We start from the raw sequence: 7,147 nt of genomic DNA on the forward strand, positions 1-7,147 counted from the left end.
CAATGGCATTCTACTTAGCAGTAAAGAAAATGAAATTATGGAATTTGCAGGAAAATGGATGGATCTGGAAAGGATTATACTTAGTGATGTAACCCAGGCCCAGAAAGCACAACTGTCACATGTTCTTTTTCATATGTGGATCCTAGCTACAAATGATTGGACTCCTATGTAAGTAAGTTGGAATAAAAATCAGTGGCAGAGGCCAGTAAGCTAGAAAGGGGATATAAAGGGAATAGAAAGGAATGGATGGGGGTATTTAATAGGACGGTATTGTAAGTAGAAGAACAGATTAATGGGGGTGGAAAGCCCTAAGTGAGGTTAGGGGAAGAGACTGAGTAAAGAAAAGATGGAGGGAGGGCTCATCAAAATGTAAGAGGGGAACGCGCGGGGCCGGTGGCTCCTGGGGCGGGTGCAGCATGGATCTTCACCATGTCGGTCATCTTCACGCCTTCCTGGCTGCGAGGCACGGCGAAGATCAATCAGGACATCGTCCAGCAGCTCCTGGAGGAGAATGACCAGCTGATCCGCTGTATCATGGAGTATCAGAACAAGGGCCGAGCGAATGAGTGCATGTAGTATCAGCACGTGCTGCATAGAAATCTGATTTATTTAGCAACCATCGCAGATAGCAACACAGCCATTTCTTCAAAAGCACCAGAATAATCTTCCTGGTGGCCAGCATGAGGAATGACTGAATGTGGATCCATCCCCTGTGAGACAGAATTGTTACCAGCTCAGCTATTTGAAATATGAGTATGTGGAAGTGTGAAGAAAACTATGAGCTCACTGTCTTCTCAATGTAAATATTAAGGAATTGAGCAAATCCCTCAAGAAGACTGTAAGGCATTTAGGTATGTGACACCAGTACCACTTTCAGTCAGCAATTAACAGTAATTCTAGTTATTATCGAATATCATGTGATGATAAGTGATGCAGTGATTTCTTCAGTACCACAAAATGTCTGCTGATTAGTCTGAGTTTGGATCAAAACTATGTTACTACATTACATATTGTTCATATCAATTTAACAATACTTAACAATTGACCATCATCATCATTATTACTATTATTTGACCACTTGTTGGCAAAAACAAATAAGCCATTTGTCCTAGAATTTCTCATGTTCTAGAATCATTCACTTAGGTCCTTGTAGTCCCGCTACGCCCCACTGCCACCGACGTTTCCTGTATACTGGTAGATGTAGAGATGCATTCAAACTTGGGTTCTGCAAGAAGGTGACAAATGTCTCATTTGGGTCACGTAAGGAAGTGACCTGATTTATTTTCAAGTGTCCAACAGCCTTTCATTTATATTATAACCCAGCTTTTAACTCATTAGGAATGACATAGGTGATTTTTTTTTCTAGTGTTGTCATTTCTTCTGCCATTTTTAGCTGTATCCTATTTAAAAATAAATAAAGCTTGGTGTGGTGGTACACATTTTTAATCCCCCCTCAAAAGAGAAAAATCTAAGAGGGTATGAATAAGCCATATGGAAACCTACCTTTTTTGGACAATGGAACACCTAGAAGCCATAGATTGTTACTAGAAAATTTTCAGTTCCAGGGATGGGATACCTTCTAATGAGTTGTTGGCCAGCCAGGGAGTTCTCTGATGCCCCCAAAACATTACAAGCCACTGTCAAGGCTCTTTGTTTCCCAAGGAATAGATGGTAAAACCCTATTGCTGCAGACTCCACATTACTTGGGCTGCAAGGTCACTGAGAAAACCTGCTGGAGCTGAGCTGAAACCCTCCTCCATGTAGACCAGCTGACAGAAAGCTGGATAAAGCTATGCAGCATGCAGTTCAATAGGAGAGAGAAAAATCACCAGTGGAGATACTCAACAATTGGCACTGAAAGCCTTAAATTTGGTTATCCAGGCCATGTGAGCCAATGGGTATAATAGTGGCACATCCTTTATGGGGGAAACCAACTGCTCTCTAATTGGACTGGAGGCCCGCTCCATGGGAGAGAATTCATCCCTGATAGTGAAAACCTACAACAGGGGTAGTCATGAGCCCTAGGGGTATAACATCTGCTAGTTTCTGGCTAAATATATATACTATGCTCACCAAACTGCCCAGTAAGCACTTCACTTAATGTTCATACTCACATATTAATGTTACTTTCATTTTTGGTTACAGAAGCTTCTCTTTTCAGATGGTGGTGACCTTGGGATGACTCAGAAGGCACCATGGTACTGAGAAGAAGTGACAGAGGAATGCTCAGTACTGAAATATCTCTATCACACCTTCCAAGGCTCAGGGTCCATTGTGGAAGAGGTGGTGAAAAGAATGTAAAAGCCAAAGGAAGGGTAGGACTCCTTACAACATAATCCTCAAGACACAAAATGGCCTGGATATGCATGACCTCACAGTGCCTGACACTACCTACACAAGACTATCATAATAGGAGGAAAAGATCATGACATCAAAATAAAAGAAAGATTGATTGAGAGAGGGAAGGGATATGATGGAGAGTGGAGTTGCAAAGGGGAAAGGTGGGGAGGGAGGGAATTATCATGGGTTATTGTCTATAATTATGAAAGCTGTCCATAAAAAATTTTTAAAAATCACATGATCAGAGGGCTGGAGAGATGGATCAGCAGTTAAAGCACTTACCTGCAAAGCCTAAAGACCTGGGTTTGATTCCCCACTACCCGTGTAAATCCAGATGCTCAAAGTGGTACCTGCATCTGGAGTTCATTTGCAATGACTTCAGGCTCTGGCACAACCATTCTCTCCATCTCTCTCTGCTTGCAAACAAATTAACTTTTTAAATCACATGATCATTTCAATTGATGCGGAAAAAGCATTCAACAAAGTCTAATCTGCCTTCATGATAAAAGTCCTGGAAAAAGAAAAAAAAAGTCCTGGAAAAAGTAGAATAGATGGAATGGACCTCAAAGTAATGAACGTCATATGTGATAAAACCACAGTCAACATTACATATATATTTTAATGTAAGGTCTCACTCTAACCCAGGCTGACCTGGACTTCACTATGTAGTCTCAGGCTAGCCTTGAATGCACAGTCATCCTCCTACCTCCGCCTCCTGGGTGCTGGGATTAAAGGCGTGCGCCACCACACCTGGCAGCCAACATTATGTTAAATGGAGAAAAGCTAAGACCATTTCCTCTATAACAGGAATGAGGCAAAGATGCCCACTCTCACCACTACTAGTCGATTTTGTGCTTGAAGTCTTAGCTAGAGCAATAAGACAATAAGAGCAATAATCAATATGAACAATAAAAATAACAATAAAAATAGGAAAGGAAGAAGCCAAACTACCCCTATCTGCAGATGGCATGATTCTATACTTACCAGACCCCACAAAATCTACAGGAAAACTCTAGAGTTGTCAGGCATGGTGGTGCATGCCTTTAATCAACCAGCATGCGGGAGGCAGAGGTAGGAGGTTCACCATGAGTTTGAGGCCACCTTGAGACTACATAGTGAAGTCCAGGTCAGCCAGGGTTACAGTGAGACCCTACATAGAAAAACTAAAAAGGAAAAGAAAAAGAAAAACTCTTAGAGCTAATAAATAAAATATTTCTTCCTGTAAATTTCCAGGACACATACAAAACTAACACAGAGAAATCAATACACCAAAGTAATCAAGAAAGTAATCAAGGAAAATGTCCCCTTTACAATAGCTCTCCCAAAAATTAATACTTAGAAATAACCCTAATCAAAAATTTGAAAGAACTCTATAAGAAAAACTTTAAGACAACAAAATAATAATAATAATAATACTCAAAGAGAATACTGGATAATGGAAAGGCCTTCCCTACTCCTGGATTAGGAGAAGTAATATTGTGAAAATGGCAGTATTGTCAAAAGTAATCTATAGATTCAATTCAACCCACCTCAGAATTCAAATGAGTTCTTCACTGAGCTGGAAAAACTTAACCAAGAGTTCATATGGAATCACAAAACAACAAATACAAAAAAAAAAATTGACTAACTAACTAACTAACTAACTAAATAAATAAAACATAGATATATGATAATGGATCTTGGAGGATGAAAGACAGCTACTGAAAACTTGATGAGATTCCAGTTCTTACAGCTTCCTTTCTTGGTTTAATTCCAACAGTACTTCAGTAATACACACCACCTGTGGTGGTTTGATTCAGGTGTCCCCCATAAACTTAAATATTCTGAATGCTATGTTCCCAGATGATGGATATTTGAGAATTAATGCCTCCTGGAGGAAGAGTATTGTTGGGGGCAGGCTTATGGGTGTTATAGCCAGTTTCCCCATGCCAGTGTTTGGCACACTCTCCTGTTGCTGTTGTCCACCTTATGTGGGCCAGGGGGTGATGTCCACCTTCTGCTCATGCCATCGTTTTCCTCTGCCATCGTGGAGCTTCCCCTCGAGCCTGTAAGCCAAAATAAATCTCTTTTTCCCATAAACTGCTCTTGGTTGGGTGATTTCTACCAAGAATGGGAACCGGACTGCAACAGTAAAGTGGTACCAAAGAGTGGGATTGCTGCTAGACACCTGACTGTGTAGCTTTGGCCTTTTGGAGCTGATTTTCAAGAGGAATGTGGGAGGATTTGAAACCTTGGCCTAAGAGATGCCTTGCAGTGCTGTAAGTACAGCTTGATGGACTATTCTGGTCTGAGCTGCAAGACCTGAATGAACTAAGAACTATGGACTGTGAGGTTTGGCTTAGGAGGGTGAGAAAGAGCTTTGTTTGGACCGTGCTAGCAGTTTGTGTGAGAAGCTTGCTATTATGCCCAAGTCCTGAGAAGTTGTGCAGGGTTGCTTTGCATAGAAATGAACTGGTGTGAGCAGAGGGATATGGCACAGAAAGAAAAATCTTTGGGTGAAACCGACTTAGCAGCAAATAACCTGGTGTGATGCCCACACAAGTGCAATAGTGGCACACAGCCATGATGGGGAACCAACTGCTCTTGATTCAGCTAACTGATCCCCTCAGTGGTACGGGACCCATAGCTGGACCTGGGAAACAAGTCAGAACCATATCCAAACATAAACCCACTCTCCAATATCAAGCTACCATCAATCATGGGCTACAAGAGGGCCTACACCTATTAAACTCTCTATAAAAAAAGTAAGGGCTATCTCATTTGTCCTGGTGCTAACTTACTCTCTGTTGGAGAATCTGGTTTTCTTTTTCAGATAGATGCAGATCCTCAGGAGAGAGCCACTCCATCATACCTCCAAAGGGCCCCAGCTGAAACTAAGGAAAATTGGCGAAACAAGCAAGGGTGCTGTTTTCCTGATGAACTGGATACCAGCACAAGGGGGAAGGAGACCAACACAGAGAAAAATCAACCCCTACCAAATCAGAGAGCCAGAGCCCCAGAGGCCCCAACACCTCATCACTGAAGCAGACCAAAAAGAAACCCAACATGGCTCAGGGAAATTTTGCAGAAGAGGGGGCGGAAAGAATGTCAGAGCCACATGTTGGGTCATGATATGCAGAGACATTTATCGTACCAATAACTGTGGGGTAACTCCAAAATGCACGACCCATATACACCAACAAGGAAGGGCCAATGGGGAGGGGGTAGGTCACAGATGAACTTAATAATGGTACCAAACTGCCTGTACTTGCAGAATAGAAAACTAATTTTAAAAAAGGTGCCCATGCCCCCCCCCAAAAAAATATAACTTACTTTAATATTGGGGAAGTCATTTAAACTAAATACAGAGGACTTAAATCCATATCTCCTTTTTGTCTCAACTTAGATATAACATAAATGCCATGCATGGCTTCACTAAAATTATTTGGAAGAGTGCTTTTAAAGAAGTCAATTCAAATAATTTCCTCAGTATAAATTCAGGAAAGTTGTTCTAATAAAGTTTGGTTTTCTGAATTGTACAAAAAAAAAAAATCTTTGGGTGAACTGCAGCCCATTCAGCTGAAATTGAGAGATTACAACCTTTGAGACTGGGATAGCTGACCTATGCTGGGGCAACAGGAAGAATGTAGACTCTTTTAAAGGGGCCTGAGTGCTCAAGGAGTGTCCTGTTCTTCAAAGTCTGCTTTATTCCCCCCTGGATTAACAAATTGGCACCCTACCTGGCATTGTGGAGTATAAGAAATGCAGGAAGGAGAGGGTCATTGAGTTTGCATCATAGTGTTCTGATTTGGAAATGGCCATGGGCAGTGTGAAGCAGGTTTGCTGGATGCCTGCATGGAGACCCCATGGGGCCATGAGGATGAGCCGTGGGTTGCAGTGGAAACCCAGTGGAGATGCTGGGACCACGAGATGGCTGCCAAGGAGAGCTGTGGGCCCCTATGAAGTTTTCCAGCGCTCTGAGTAGTCTAGCTGGAGGGGCAGAATTGGAATGGCAGAGAATTGTTGCTGGTTAGAATTATTGGACTTGGCGATTTCTCACTGGCTAGAGTTGCTGGACTTGAAGCTACAGAGTTTGATGTTTGCCCTGGTTGTTTTAAATCTGGTATTGGTTGAATGTTTCTTTGCTATGCCCAATGCCATCTTTTGCAGTGTGAATATTTATTCTGTGCCATTATGGTTTTTTTGAGGTTATTTTTTGGTATTATGCCTCAGTTAAAAGATTTGGACTATGGGGATATATGAACATCATTGGAATTGATAAAAAACTATGGGACTTTTAAAGTTAGATGAATGCATTGCATTTTACATCATGTATGGTTGTCAGTTTATGGGGGTCAGGGAGAAATGTGGTGGTTTGATTCAGGTGTCCCCCATAAACTTAGATATTCTGAATGCTAGGTTCCAGCTGATGGATATTTGGAAATTGATGCCTCCTGGAAGGAGTGTATTGTTGGGGGCAGGCTTATGGGTGTTATAACCAGTTTCCCCATGCCAGTGAACTCTCCTATTGCTGTTGTCCACCTTATGTTGGCCAGGGGGTGATGTCCACCCTCTGCTCATGCCATCGTTTCCCCCTGCCATCGTGGAGCTTCCCCTGGAGCCTGTAAACCAAAGTAAATCTTTTTTCCCAGAAGCTGTTCTTGGTTGGGTGATTTCTACCAGCAATGCGAACCTGACTGCAACACCACCCCATGCCCGGCCAGTGGCTGCTGACGTGGAAATGCCCTTCCTCCATACTTGTTAGTAAAGTAGACAGCAAAGACATTACTTTCAACAGGTAACACCACACCTTCATGGGCCTAACTCC

At 42.2% G+C, this 7,147-nt stretch overlaps 1 pseudogene; it reads left to right on the top strand.

Annotated features, from left to right (window-relative positions):
- Nucleotides 1-427: 427 nt before the first annotated feature.
- Nucleotides 428-748, top strand: LOC123457669 (annotated as a pseudogene).
- Nucleotides 749-7,147: the final 6,399 nt, after the last annotated feature.

Source organism: Jaculus jaculus, chromosome 1 (assembly GCF_020740685.1).
Source record: "Jaculus jaculus isolate mJacJac1 chromosome 1, mJacJac1.mat.Y.cur, whole genome shotgun sequence".
NCBI lineage: Eukaryota > Metazoa > Chordata > Mammalia > Rodentia > Dipodidae > Jaculus > Jaculus jaculus.